The sequence below is a fragment of the Eurytemora carolleeae genome, unplaced genomic scaffold, assembly GCF_000591075.1.
Source record: "Eurytemora carolleeae unplaced genomic scaffold, Eaff_2.0 scaffold55, whole genome shotgun sequence".
Classification (NCBI taxonomy): domain Eukaryota; kingdom Metazoa; phylum Arthropoda; class Copepoda; order Calanoida; family Temoridae; genus Eurytemora; species Eurytemora carolleeae.
Window position 1 is genome coordinate 204,431 of NW_019396158.1, and position 16,230 is coordinate 220,660.

Below are 16,230 nucleotides of genomic sequence, written 5' to 3' on the forward strand. Positions count from 1 at the left end.
TCTCTTGTCTTTTTTATCAATGTATTATCTACTAGCTTTCTTCTCTTGTCTTCTTTATCAATGCATTATCTACTAGATTGGCAACACATTTCCTGGATACATATTTAAATATTTATGTCACAAAGGAAATGAGTCTTTGCCACGAACTCAAATTTTCTAATCCCTATATCTTTACAACCTGATGGTGTAGACTTTTGATTTTTTAAACTTTGGTTGATTAATCTAACAGAATTCAAAGACTCAATTCCTTTACTTTTAAAAGGTTGTTTTTCAATCAGCCATTTTTCTTCACGCATTATAAGATTGAAATTTCATGGAATTTATTGTAAAAATTGACTTCCAAGATTTGTAAAAATTTACATTTTTAAATTACAGCCATAACCCATAACCTATAAAAATTGGTGGCCTAGTATATATACGTACTGTCATTGGACAATAAACTTTGAAATAGTTCAAACAAATTCACTGATTTATTCAAAGATCAATTATCTAAGAAATAAAAAATAGTTTTTAATCTACAGAGGGGCAATTTACTGAAATCCAAAAAGAAAAGATAAAATTTGCAATCGTCATTAAATTCCCTGTCACAAGAAAAGGATTTAAGACAAGGGAACATTGGGAAAATGTCTGACAAGAAACCCTACAGAGAAAATATATTCACAGATAATCTTAATTAAACAATTCTACAATTTCAAGATAGAAAAACAAGATTGATTATTGGTTTTTGCCTCATGCATAGGTGTTTTAAAAACAGAAACATTATGCAACAAATTTAAACAAATTGTTTTTAAATTATAACAAAACAGTTTTCATAACAACTCTTTTTTCGTGATTTAAATATGTAATCCGCCAATTCATAGGCTTTTATAATCCAACAACAAAGATATCGATCAACATTTTAAACATAAAAATTGGGCAAAAAAGCATTAAAGCATTCCATTTTGTATATATATTATATTATGTGGGAAACATAGGAAGAAGATCTTCTCGATTTAGCACATCATCAATTCTACAGTATTAAAGGGAATAGTACTCATAGTAATGGACTTTCCTCAGTCTACTATGATTGTTATATAAGAAAATAAACAATAAAACTTTTTCCTTTTTTTACGAAACAAAAACCGTAAAGGAATTTGTCACACACTATGATTTTCCGATCTCTATATCTTTGCAACCCAATGCCGTAGACCTTAGATATTTCAAACTATGAATTCTGTTAGATGATAGAATCTAAGTTTGTGATATCAAAGGTTTACACCATGAGGTAAAAAAATATAGGTTTTAGAAAATCAGAGTTTGTTACAAAGACTCAATTCCTTTTTCACGCTTAAGGAATGGAAACTAAAAATTTTTTGGTTTACGGATTGGAACCCAGAAATTTTAACCGGCTTACAGAATGGAAACCGGAAATTTTATCCGGTTTACAGAATGGAAAATGGAAATATTATCCAGTTTACAGAATGAAACCCAGAAATTTGACAAGAAAACAGAAAAATTATTTTGAAGACCAAAAAAAACATACCAAATTCTACAATAACAAAATTGGCTATCCTGGTGACCCATTTCAGGAATTTGGAGCCCCAGACAAACATTCAAATATCAAGATAGTTAGAGTCCAAGACAAATGTAAGTTTATACATAATGCATATATAGTAAATACATGTAGTAATAACAACAGTATCTAGGGTTTGTGGCCTATGTACAAAAGGTTTTTATGCAATACCCTTTGGTTTTAAAAAATCATGTATATTGAGCAACAATCCGCGATTTGTGTGCAAGATTTATTTTAAGAAAAAAAAGAATTTATTTAAAAACACCCTGTGGTGTCTTTGAACAAAAAGTTTACAAAGAAACACCCTTTGCACGCAATTGGTTTATTGTAGTGTACACTTTTATTTGTTGTTTGATCAATTACTAAATATTTATACTATGGGAACACTAGACTTTTATTCAGGGATCAAGCAGTTAATAAAGAATAGAATTATTCTTTCAACATATAATACATTAAAAAAGAATTGAGTCTTTGCCACAAACTCTGATTTTCTAATCCCTATGTCTTAGCAACCCAATGTCGCAAACCTTAGATTTTTCAAACTATAAATTCTGTTAGATCAAATAATTTAAGTTAAAATCCCAAAAATCAGGTTACAGAGACATAAGATTTAGAAAATATGAGATTGTGACAGAGACTCAATTCCTTTACAGATTAATAAAAAATATGTAACATAAAAAACCATGAAATAAATTTTTTCTTCATCTTGAAAAACAAATTTTATTGTTTTTACCTTTGGAGAAACAAGAGCAACCCATCATGTAGGAAATCATTTCCATAAATTTATTCTCATACATTTCTTCTGCCCAGGGGGAGGATGGGGAAGACAGATTAGGCGTGGCCAGCCTGCACCCAGTGGGTGTGGCCAACCAATCTCGCCCGCCCACTTTGAGTTTTGTGAAGCCACGGTTAGAAAAAACTACTTAATATATTCATATCTTGTAATATCTCAGAGATGAAATCTACATACTAATTAGTTAGTAAGCTTATGCATTAGTTTTCATAATACCAGACTTCCATGTTATTACCATACAAAACCAATTAGCTAAGCATTCAGAGCTTTTGCTGAAAGAATGTAAGATGTTTGGGAATCCTTAATTGATTTGAGTTTATGGTTATTATGTATTAGTTAAAACTTGCGTAGATCTAAAATAGAAAACAGATGTATGATCACATAAAAAGAAGATAAAATTCACTGCTCTTTGTTTCAAAGAAATTTTAATCTAAATCTAAATAGTTAAAAAAAATATTAGTTGAAACTTCTTTTATCAAATAAATAATATTTTTCTCTCAGACCAACAATTATGAGGTATATTTATATTTTTGATAATTTAAGAAGCCCTTGTCCTTGATAAAATATATCTTGCATGACTTTTATCCCTTAAGTAATAAGCTGAATAAATCTGCTTACAGGGGATTTTTAATAGTCAAAATTCAAAAAGAATAAAATAAGTACAACCACTTGAATCCAATGTTTAAATCTTGTTTTTGAAACTTTGTATCTGAAATCATGAGGATTCATTCTTAACCCCCTCTTAAAACTTCATAATGTTAATAAAAAGTTTTGAAAGAAAGTTATAAAAGAAAATAATTCAATACGGGATATATGCCGAAGAATAGAATTCCTTTTGATATTAAGGTTGTTGTATAATTCTTTAGATTCCAACAAACTTTTTTATTCTACAACTTGCATGCAGTTAGTTCAATAATGTTGTTTCAGGTGGAAAATGAATTTGATATTTTAAGTTATCATAACATGAACTGCGCAGTTTTTACATATTCCAGGCCTTTTCCACAAGTTTGTATTCACTATTTTTGCCTAGTTGAAAGAATTAATGTGTTGTTTGTTTGTTCACGATTTTATAATATTTTATCTTTATTCCACTTTTTTAAGAATCATATTCTTTTCACTTTTCACAATATACATTAACCAGCTGATACACCCCAACTACTAAACCAGGAAATTAAAACAATCAATATAAGCTTTCTTGCCTGACAGAGGCATTTATAATTAAACTAAATAGAACAAGAGTACCTGTACAACTACTAATTATAGAGTAATTCGAAGCAATGTAAGGGCATATTATTTTGTCAGTCTTAAATCAAAATTTTATAATATTTTGAATAAAGATTTTTATAGATTTACTGAGTGAGTAAGAGCAGGATAAAAATCAACAAAGGAATTGAGCTCTTGCCACAAACTCAGATTTTCTAATTCCTATAACTTAGCAATCCGTTTTCCTAGACCTTTGATATTTCAAACTATTAATTCTGGTAGATCATATAGTCTAAGTTTGAAATATCAAAGGTCTACACCATCAGGTTGCAAAGATATAGGGGTTAGAAAATGGAAGTTTGTTGCAAAAACTCAATTCCTTTGCCTACTTCATGAAGTCTCAAAGGAATTGAGTCTTTGCCACAAGCTCAAATATTCTAATCCCATATATCTTTACAACCTGATTGTGTACACCATTGATATTTCAAACTTAGATTATTTGATCTATCAGTATTCATAGTTTGAAATATCAAACGTCTACGACATTAGGTTCCAAAGATATATGGATTAGAAAATCAGATTTTGTGGATAAGACTCAATTCCTTTAAATAAGCCCAGAAGCAAACAAAAAGTAAATTTGTACATCCTTTAATAAAGAAAATAAGAAGTTTTTAAAACAGCAATGCAAGTGTGGATAAATTGTTTTCCTATTTTCCTAACTGTTCATCTGCTCCTGACATGTTGAGAGCTATTTTTTTCTTCACTATTTATATATTTCTATATATACATATATACATAACACACTTTAATTCACTACATGATTTTATAATTAAAGGGGATCCACTTAACAAGTTTTTTGTGTTAATGTTCACAATTCTAGTTTAACATTTCACTTTAGGGTTCGGACCATTTACTTCAGTCAAAAGTAACTTGGTGTCTAAATTAGAAAACATTTTTACTCATTTTTAAATAAAATTATAGATATGTATGATTTATGGATTAATGTTGAAATAGCCACAAGTTCCTAAGGTTGTTCTTCCCGTGAGCAGAGTCTTCCGACTGGAGGAGGAGAGAGGACCAAGCCAGTCCCAGAGGATTATATACACCGTGATTCAGTCAGAGAGGATTATTTTCATTGTGATGCTCCTCTATCAGAAAGTTGAAAAAAGAAAAAAGTTGAATGCTTTTGTACAAGCAATGCACAATGTTGTATGTACCAAAATCAAAGTTTGTTGTACATATATTTCCGATTTGAGATTAAAAATATAATAAGCAATCCTGTTGAGAGAAAGTGCAATTTCTCCAATAAAGGAAGTTGTTTCCTAACTTTTCCAAGAATTTATAGAGCATTAAAACTCCAATTAAAAAAATATGATCTTTGATGTTTGCAATATTGTTGAACTTTTTTCTATAAGATTTTCTATTTATTTTCTCTTTATCAAATTAAAAAAAATCTTCAAAAGCAACAGAAGAAATAACCCAATACAAAAAAAAAACAAATTTAAATTGCAACAATTAATAGATGTTCGTTCATTATCATGTGACTTGTTTTTTTTTCACTGTGTATCAAGCATGTGTAAAGTAAACCAAGGGCATTGTTTTTTCATTCAATTAAAAAAGTAAGTTTTAATGGGATTAAGAGGCTCAAAAAAACAAAAATATATATTAGCCAGAACAAATGAACAAACTGTGAATTGTTTTTAAATTAAATACCTTTTGTCTATGTGTAAAGTAAACCAAGGGCATTGTTTTTTCATTCAATTAAAAAAAGTAAATTTTATTGGGATTAAGAGGTTCAAAAAACAAAAAAATATATTAACCAGAACAAATGAACAAACTGTGATTTTTTTTGAATTAAATACCTTTTGTCAAAGGAAAAAGCTTGCAAAACTCAGAAATCTTCAATATTTAAAATCATACCATGCCCCTTGCCCATTGACCACCTTTGAATTTAAACAGAAGTAAAAAATGTTGACCTATGGATTAATTTAATTCCTCTTTGATATCCCCAGTAACACATCAGACTCAGCCAAATAAATTAAAGGGATCAAGCATTGATCCTCAAATTTAAAAGTGTCCACATTGAATATAAAGATCAAGACTTCAAGATAAAGGATACAAAAGTTCCCACCTAGTATGCAGGGCAGGGGGTGGCAAATTTAATTGAGGGATCTTGACTTTATCCTTAGATTTTTAAGTGCCCACACCAAATATTGAGATTAGGTCAATTTCAATACTTGCAATCTTAAAATCATCTGCACTGCAGTTTATACCCTTAAATATCTCATTTCCTTTTAGAATTAGAATCTGGAGAACTATAACCCTGTGAACATCAGCACAATTCAGAATCCTCAATTTATCATTATAATTTAGTAGGGGACACAATTATAGAGGAGGGAGGAAAGGATAATAAATTGTATGTTTAGAGGTCCAAGGTTTACAACAAATACAAACATGAGGGAATTTTTTATTAAAAGGAGTTATAACTCCCTGGGCCTGTTCCTGTGTAAATTTGTCTAGATTAGATTAAAGTATATTCTTTATTTATCTATTCTTAATTGATAAAAATATTTCTTTGAAGTCGAACAATCTTTCTTTCATTTATTATAGTAGATATTTTTACTTCATTTGAATTTCTATTATTTTCTTCTACTCATTTGTTCGCTTTATTTCAAATCTACCCTACTATTTTTTCTCATTTTTTAATTCCTTTTCTTCCTCCATGGTAACAAAAAATTAACTTTAATAATTGCAAAATAACAAATGAACAGGGTATGGAAAGGATATATAATATAAAAATTTGAATCTTTTCAAAATTATTTTGTAATTTCCTGAACAAATAACCATTTTTCTTTGTTAGTAAACTCATTTATTTTAAGTGACCATTTGACATTTGAAGCCACATAATTTTTTTCTTTTTACACTGCTCTTTTCTTTAATTTGTGTATCCTTTCTATTATTTTCTCTGAGAATATCCACATCATTTGTAAATTATGGTCCAGGCCATCCAGGCCATGACACTTAATATTTCATGTTCAGACCACACTCTTTACTGGATTCAAAATTATCTCTTCTACAAAAAAAGAGAAGGAAAAAGTAAGAAAAATAAACGTTTTCCTGTTATATAAAATTTAAATCTAATTGTGTAAGATTAATACAGAACCCCCCCCCCCCCAAGCAGAAATATGCTGGAAGGGATTAAGGCAGAGCAGATTATAAAATAGTTGAGGAAGATGTGAAGAAATATTGTGAAAAAAAACTTAAAATGAAATCCGATTATAAAATCTTTTTCAGAACAGGTCCATCCTTCCGTGCAATTCTGAAAAACTATTCAAACTTTTCTAAAACTTAAATAAAATTAAATAAGNTTTAAAAAGATAAATATAAAAAAATTGCAGTTGTTCAATGACGATTTTCATTTTGTTAATGGAAATACAGAAATTATAAGAAAACTTGTTTGAAAGTTGCAGCAAAGTTGTTTGGACTTGTGTTCATATTATATGAATAATAAAACAAATAAGTAATCAAGAAAAGTTCTTTCAATATTAAACATTTTTAGACTAAAAAATGGGAAGACAGTTTTGAAATCTAAATAAAATTATTTTTTATATGTCATTTGATGAAGTATTCATTAAATAAGCATTCATCTAAATGATAAGAATTGTTTTATCTAAAATTAATTTAAGCCAGTAACATATTACACTGCTAATAATCTGAGAGTGGGATTCATGGCACTGCTCTTCAGACTTGTAGTACCATCAGTTATTTAACTATTTTCTACCAATAATGTTTTACAAGTAATATACTTTGACAAACTCAAAAACGATATGAAATATTCTTCTACTGCATTTTAAATCAGTTAAAAATCCCTTTAATGTAATATTCCTGATTTGTTAAGGGAAAAAAGTAATAATAAATCTTCTATTATTTACTGACACCTAAAACGCTCTTCCATAAAATTTTATATTAAGACTGCTGAAAACATAATGAAATAAAGGTGAATTTTGAAATATTTTTGTAATTAATTAAAACATTTTCAAAGTTTATTAATTAATTTCAGAACTTTTCCAATAAGGTGCATTTTGTTGTTCATATTAAATTAAAATGTTAAAATATATTAAAAAAAACTTTTTTAATAGCTAAGGAGCTTTGAAAACATTAAAGAATCGTTTGTCATTATAATGTCTACACACTTCATGACTCAAAGTTTGAAGCCAGTGAGGAAGGTAAGTAGTATTGTATGGCTTCATTAATGCAGAAATGTATGTGTATACATAATAATGCATTTAAAGGGACTGTTGACGGAACTTAAAGTGACCCTCAACATATATAGTTACATGTTCACAAAAGAACCAAAAATCCTTTATCTCTGAGCTAAAAAACGGAGATATCCTTGTTTTAATATTTTAAACAATTAATATCATTGTTACACAGACAAAGGTTTAAAATGAACCGTTTTAAATTGGGCTTGTAATACTTTATTGAAACTACTTGGACAGTACCTAGTACCTTTTCAGAAACTACTTGGACAGTTCCTAGTACCTTTTCAGAAACTACTTGGACAGTTCCTAGTACCTTTTTAGAAACTATTTGGCCAGTACCTAGAAACTTTTCAGAAACTACTTGGACAGTACCTAGCACCTTTTCAGAAACTACTTGGCCAGTACCTAGAAACTTTTCAGAAACTTCTTGGACAGTACCTCGTACCTTTTCAGATACTTCTTGGACAGTACCCAGTAACGTTTCAGAAACTACTTCGACAGTACCTAGTAGGGTTTCCAACGTAATAGATTATTCACTTACGCGAAATTATGTGCAGTTACGCGAAATAATTTTAATTTCAGTGTAATTTTGCAGGATTTCACGTAATTGGCAGAACTTCAATTTCGCGAAATTATGGCGTAATTACGTGTAACGTAATTACGACTGGCAACACCTTATAGTACCTAGTACCTTTTCAGAAACTTCTTGGACAGTACCTAGTAACTTTTCAGAAACTACTTTGACAGTACCTAGTACCTTTTTAGAAACAACTGGACAGTACATAGTAAATTTTCAGAAACTACTTTGAGAGTACCTAGTACCTTTTCAGAAACTACTTTGAGAGTATCTAGTACCTTTTCAGAAACTACTTCGACAGTACCTAGTACCTTTACAGAAACTATTTCAACAGTACCTAGTATCTTTTCAGAAACAACTTGGACAGTACCTGGTACCTTTTCAGAAACTACTTTGACAGTACCTAGTCCAAAAACTACTTGGACAATACCTAGTACCTTTTCAGAAACTACTTTGACAGTACCTAGTACCTTTTCAGAAACTACTTGGAAAATACCTACTACCAAGTAACTTTTCAGAAACTTTTCATAAGGGTTTTAATGAACTTTTTTATAATAATAAACTTTGAGAGACTTATGAGGTTTCAAAATTCTTGAACATTCTCTGTAAGATTTAAGAGAAACAGAAATGTTAAACCATTGTTGTTAAAAATCTAAAGATTCCCCAAGAGTTTCCAATCGAAAATAAATAGAAATTAAATTGAAAACTATTTGAGATGGAAAATATTTGTTGTTGATTGTCAACCATCCAGATTACCATATAAGCTCCAAAAATACAGTATCTTATCTTCAACAAAAACTTTTTGAATTGTAATGCAAAATATCATTGGTGAAATCCATTTTTTAACAGAATAAGTTTTTAGTCTGATGTTGGATGATTGGAGGGGTATATATAGGTTTCCGATATTACATATATTTAGAAAAACAGAGAAAATCAATCATATGTTCTCCACATTTATTTACAGGAACACCCACTACAGATGAGACTGTAAAGACGACATAAAACTCTAGAAATATTACGATCCCAAGGTTGAATTAAGTCTTCTGACTTGAAGAGCGTCTTAAAATCTCAAAAAAGAAACAAGTTTGCAGTTGCAGGGAATCATGAATATCAGGAAACAGACAACATAAATTCTGTTCAGTTGTCTCTTGAAGTTTCATCCTTTATGGGAAACCCTGTATATAAATTTCCTACATACCTAGAATTAGCCATTTTACAATAAAAAAGGGTATTTTTTCAATAGCTTCTTCTCGATCAAAGATTATCTATGACGTCAATTATTTTTTATTAAAGTACTCAACCTCATACATACACAAGAATTCAAAGTTATTCGTCCACTTCAAACTTTTTGTAGGCCTGGATAAAAAGATTTTATAGTTTCAAGGCATTTGTTTTTTAATGCGTTCCTACATCACACTGACTTAACAGTTCGGTCCTATGACTTATGATTGCAATTTGACAGATTATTCACTTTTATACTTTTTTGTCAGTGTTGCGTTTTGAAGTAAATAGTAAAAAAATACAACTGGTAGGTTTAAATATTGTTGAATTATAAACCGAAACACGAAAGAATTCAAATTGAGCAAACTGAATGCATCTATCCCTAGTTAGTTGAGGTGACATACCGTCTACAATTCTAGAAACTAAACAAAAGTGAGGAAGAAAATGAAAGCTTATAAAAGTGCTATTTAAAAACCTCAATGCAAGAGTAAGACACTGTTGTTTCAGTAGAAGTAAATATTTCCAGTTACTATTTAGCGCCGATTTAAGGATCTATCTCTAATTGAATGATGAGATAGATAGAAAGATAGATGTTACCGCCATACAATTTCTATTGGTTCAGAATAGACAACAAACAAATGATTGAACCCTGATGGGATCAGGCGCTAATGGAATAATTATAAAAGTGTGAATGGAGGGCGAGGGGTAGTTTATTGAATGTTTGGTAACCAAAAACATTGTTTTTTCTTGCCAAAAGATTTCTAAGAATTTAGATAACATGGAAAGTTGATAAAATATCTCTGGAATGTTTAATTTTGCTACATTTTTGTAAAAAGTTGAAATATAACAAAGCACTTGAAATCATAGCATAAAAACATAAACAAAAAAGTAAACTTTAAGAACATAAGAAAAAATATTAAGTTAGAAGTTGACAACTGAATATTTTCCAATTGTGGTCATCTACAATAGTGACTTACGCATTTCTACTGCAGGAAAACACACCGGAATGGTCCAATTTAAACACTTTTAAACCTAGTAATACGACGATATCTTCCACATTATTAACCTTGTGAACCGGGCAATGCAATCTTTGCATAAAGGGTCACAGAAATTATTCTTACAATCCCTTTGAAAATAGTATTTTCAAACTCCCTCATTTAAAATCCATTTCGAATAATCTGTTCAAGTCCCAAAACATTGTAAAATAAATGTTTCAGAAAATTGAAAGTTGTCCATCACACTGTTTATGAATAAACTAGGTTTGAAACTTGAAAGTGTTTCATCATCTTGAATAATCATCATCAAACGTTGACAAATATAAAATATAAAATTATAAGATTTCAGGAAAGTCGGAAAGGGGAATTCTTTTCGTCTTATTTTTCTTATCTATATGAAAGGTTGCTACGGATTTTTTAATTTGCATATTATAACTCAATTATTTCTTAAAGTCTTCTCTTTTTTTTAGAATATAATTGGTAACATTTTAGAATATCATTGGTAACATTTTAGAATATAATTGGTAACATTTTAGAATATAATTGGTAACATTTTAGAATATAATTGTTAACATTTTAGAATATCATTGGTAACATTTTAGAATATCATTGATAACAATTTAGAATATCATTAGTAACATTTTAGAATATCATTGGTAACATTTTAGAATATCACAGTAACATTTTAGAATTGGTAACATTTTAGAATATCATTGGTAACATTTTAGAACATCATTGTTAACATTTTAGAATATCATTGGTAACATTTTAGAATACCATTGGTAACATTTTAGAATATCATCAGTAACATTTTAGAATATCATTGGTAGCATTTTAGAATATTAATGGTAACATTTTAGAATATTAATGGTTACATTTTAAAATATCATTGGTAACATTTTAGAATATCATTGGTAACATTTTAGAATATCATTGGTAACATTTTAGAATATCATTAGTAACATTTTAGAATATCCTTAAATTTACAGAATTGTCACTTTTCATTCAAACCGTGTCTACTGACAAAGGACCGAACTGTCAAATCAACAAAAAAATATTCTCAGATATTACTTAAATACCTTTGTATTCAATTGAATTCGAAATATGACAAAACTTATATTTTTTTCTCATTTTGGTTCACAAATATACACATGAGTTTTCTATACATTTGGACATTTAATTCTATATCAGGAATCTAGAATCCAGTCTAAATCCTGATATCATATTAATATCCTGCTCAATATTTAAAATATTTCAGGGACTATTTAGATATTTAGGAAGAGTTAGAGGAACTTATTTTAAGGACCCAAAGAGGCCGAAATTTTTTTGCTTTTAGTTATTTTTTTCAACTTAAAGAGACTGTAAGCGTAATTTCAAATGACCTTCCATTTAAAGAGGAAGATCCCCGATTCACAACGGTACCCTTTAAACCCTTGACTGATCATGGAGGACACAGAACTTAGTGTGTAATAAGCCTTGAAATTGGAGTGTACGCTAGAGTACTGTGTGAACTCAACACGGAAAATCTAGAATATTCTATGTTCAATGTGGTTTTTAAAAATGTGAATGTGATATTTGTATTCTTTAGATTTAAAACAGCTTGCATACTAAGTGATAAAGATTTACATGAGTTTCTGTAGATGAACAAGTTCTCTGATAAGTTAAAATATAAAATAATATAACTTGAGAGCAATTATATTGATGCCTAATACTGCCAATATGGATGAAAACCTATATCCTAGTTCTCCCCCCTTCTCTAATACCCTTGGGGTTTCTACAAGGATTATTCATCTGGACTCAGGTACTCAGAGTACACAGTAGGGCTGGCCATACTTCCGTTCGCGGAAATTAACGGAAATTTCCGATAACGAGTTACTAAATGAGCCAGTCCATTCGCTAACGGATTGTTAATTTAACGCGTGCAACATTGTCTAGTTTCTAGAGAAGTTTCAGTATCAAGCCTATCAACACTAAGAGCTACGATAAAAAAAAATATTTTTTATTAAGATTCCTTAAAGTTTTTATGTGGTTGGAAAATAATAAATGTTATTGGAAAAATGATAATAATCATGTTTTAAGATTGATCAAGAATAAAATATTGCATCCTATAATAATCATCAATTATAATTGTGGAGGGGGAGAAAAAAAATTTGTTCCTTGCTTAAACAGCATTACTAGATTGAAAAAATGAGATTTTTAATAGAAAAAAGGGTGGCAAATGGTGAAAAATAACATGATTCTTTCTCAGAAAGATGAAAAAATATAAGATTTCATCCAGAAACATTACTTCATAAAAGTTTTAAATACTAGCCTTAGAGGGAGCTTCGCGCCCATCTTCTAAATTAATTGTGAACATGTTCTCTTTGTGTACATCGTAAAACAAAACAAAAATAATTCGCGGACTTTTACAAAAAATTTCGCGAATTTTCAAAATTTTTAAAAATTTAATGACGCTCGAATTTTGATAGAGACAAATATCTAAAATTTCAATCATTCATAAACCTTCCCTGGGGTCCCACAAAAAATTTGGGCCCGATCGGTTCAGCCGTTTTGACGTTTATTGGATACAAACAAACAAACAGACAGACAGACAAGCCAAATTTATATATAGAATAAATAATAAGACACATTTTCAACCCCCCCCCCTTTATAAAACACTGTTGTTGCTCCTGTCTACCCTGTTTTGCCCCTAACTATATAATATATTTACTCAATATATCCAAACTCATTACTTGAGGTGTATTGATACTCCTGGGAACTCACTCGAATTGTTACAAAACAACCATCTTATTGATTAGCAGTATTTTCTACAAACAAATTGGAGATCTTATATTCAACCCTGGATCCGGATCCGGATAAATTGAAAATCTTATATTCAACCCTGGATCCGGATCCGGATCAAAAATAAGCATTAAATAAAATGCTTGTGTCCACTAGTGAACAGTGAAACACGTTTTCACACAAAACTTAGATAAACTTCAAGAAAAATTCAGGAGCTTAATCCGGATCCATAGAAAGGGGCAACCCCCCCCCCCTCTTCCAAATGTCGCAAAAGGTCCGCTTATTTTTGAGAATTAAAGAACTGGGAATGATTTTCTAGTCCGATTTCACGCTTATGAGAAGAAAAATTAACTGTAATCTAATACACTAAAGAGAAACAAACTACTATCTATTCTAAGTTTACTATAAGTTTGACCTCTAACCAACCTGATGGATTTTCTTTTCTATAATGTTATAATCCTTGGGGAGGCAAGATAAATTATCAGACACAATATGTTTCTTAATAATAATATTTCTTCTAGAACATTTATAAAATTAATTGTTTGTACTTTGTTCTAAAATTATATCAAATACCAATGGCTGAAAGAAATAAAAATAAAAAAATAAAATAAAAACCAAACACGTTTCTAAACCCTAATAACAAAATAATAATATTAAACAATTTGGAAACTTATCAAGAAAAAATGTTTAAAATTGCCAAAAATATGGTGAAATGAAACAAATATGAGAAAAATAAATCTAATTTAATGTTATCATATTCTGATACCATTCTAAAAACAATGTTTTTAATCGACAATAATATCTATTAACCCAAACAAAAGGTTCAAAAGAATAAAAATAAGCACAGCAGAGTTCAAATTTCAGTTGCAGGAAGTTGTAACTATGAAAGATTAAGAAAATTTTTCCAAATTGCCAAATCTGAAACAAAGTGAAATCAATTTACAAGTTCACAAAAATTATGGATTCGAACTCGAACTAAAAATCTATTATGATTATGGGTCATGAGTCATGACACTCTTAATAAGAACATATAAATAAATATTTAAAAATATAAGAATAAGGAATAAACCACGAGGATCAAGTTTATCCATTTCCTCTAATACCTCGCACTCTTGTATACTCCATACCAATTACTCTAGGAGATATCGAAGATGTGAAGGTGGTGGGTGGGTGGATGGGGGGGGGGGGGCAGAAACATTGTTTAGGTTTGAAGATTACTATTTGAAGGCGTTGCCCGTGAAATTTTACTAGACTTAGGTTTGAAGAAAGAAAAAAATCGAATTTTGAAAACAAAATTGAATTTGAAGAAAAATGTTTTTTGGCCAATGTTACCCTAGGGTACCCATGAATTCCCTCAACAAATTTCAGCCTATTTGGTCTCTAGATTCTTCAGATTTTAGGAAAATTACAGAACTAATAGGTTTGTAAATGGCAATGTCAAATTTTCATATAAAAAAATTTGTTGGAGCACTTCGTAGCGCAATGAATGATAATACATCAGTTGGTAGACAGTTCTCTCTAACTTTTATAGTCTAAAATGACAAGCCTTTAAATTAATTAGAACATTCAGGAATGCAAACGACAAATAATATATAATTCAGGGATGAATATTGTTCTACAACACTTTAAGAACTTTGTTAATTTAATGCTTTCTTTAAGAATCAATTTTTTTCAAAACTGTTTGTAAAATAGAATTAAAATATACTTATTGTACAAACTCAACAAGGTGTGTGGGAAATTATAAACCCCTGAAGATCCTTCCAAATATTTTTTTTCTGACCATTTTTATAAATCTAAAAAATGTCAAAAAGTAAAAGCTTTCTACAACATCAGGAAACAGTGTGAAAAATGTAAACCCCTGGCGTTGTAAGAAAAACGTCCTCATCATGTCATCGTGTTTAATATCCTTGATAGATTGAAAAATAGTTGGGACAAATTACTTCTTACCTTGCCTACAACAGAGGAAGTTTAGAACCTTATCCATCCAACTATTCTCCATTTTAAACCACTCACACACCAGCTGGTGTATTCAGATTTAATGTTCTATTTAACTGCCTTTTCCACAAAGGAACTTAAAAGTTTAAATGAAACAAGTTACATCAACTAACTGCTTATCAACTTTCAACTGAATTCAGTTGGTTAAATTACTGCTTTAACTGATAAGGATTCAAGTTCGAAAAAAAATAAAAAGCAAACAAAAAATTATTGTTAACAAATTTTTTTCTTTTTCTGAGAAGTTTAAAAAGGAAGTTTTCTGGTGATAAATTAATTGATATGAACAGAGTAAGATTTAAACTTATTCATAGAAATAATCTTAGATCTTCTGAAATGAAATTTTCAAGATCTTAATAAAATTTATATGTTTCAGACAAGTTCTTTCAACACGAAAAAAGTAATATTTCAACTTGAAAAAGAAAGATGTCAAGAATCAAGAAAAAGAAAAATATTGAAATTTGAACAAATCAACACTTTTTGTCTTATCTAAAGTTGGCTCTCAACAACTGTGTGACTGTTCTTTTCTAGAACTTTTATTCAAAAAAATGGAAGGGTTGTCGCTTACTACCAATTTATTTTAACCCAAAACACCATGCTATTAAATTTATTAAATTGTATCTTTAGTGGCGGCATTTATAGTTTGAAAAACAGGAAGACAGCAATCTTTCTGGTGTCCATTGTAATCCCAGTATAATATCTGTAGTGTATATGTATTTCTACAGTATCCTACCATGGCCTATTCTAATCTCCTTTTCAGCCTACAGAGCGGCACAGTTACCCTAACCTAGCCCAGAAAGGATGTAATTACATATACCACATATTACGACGAAATCATACCATTTTCCAATTGT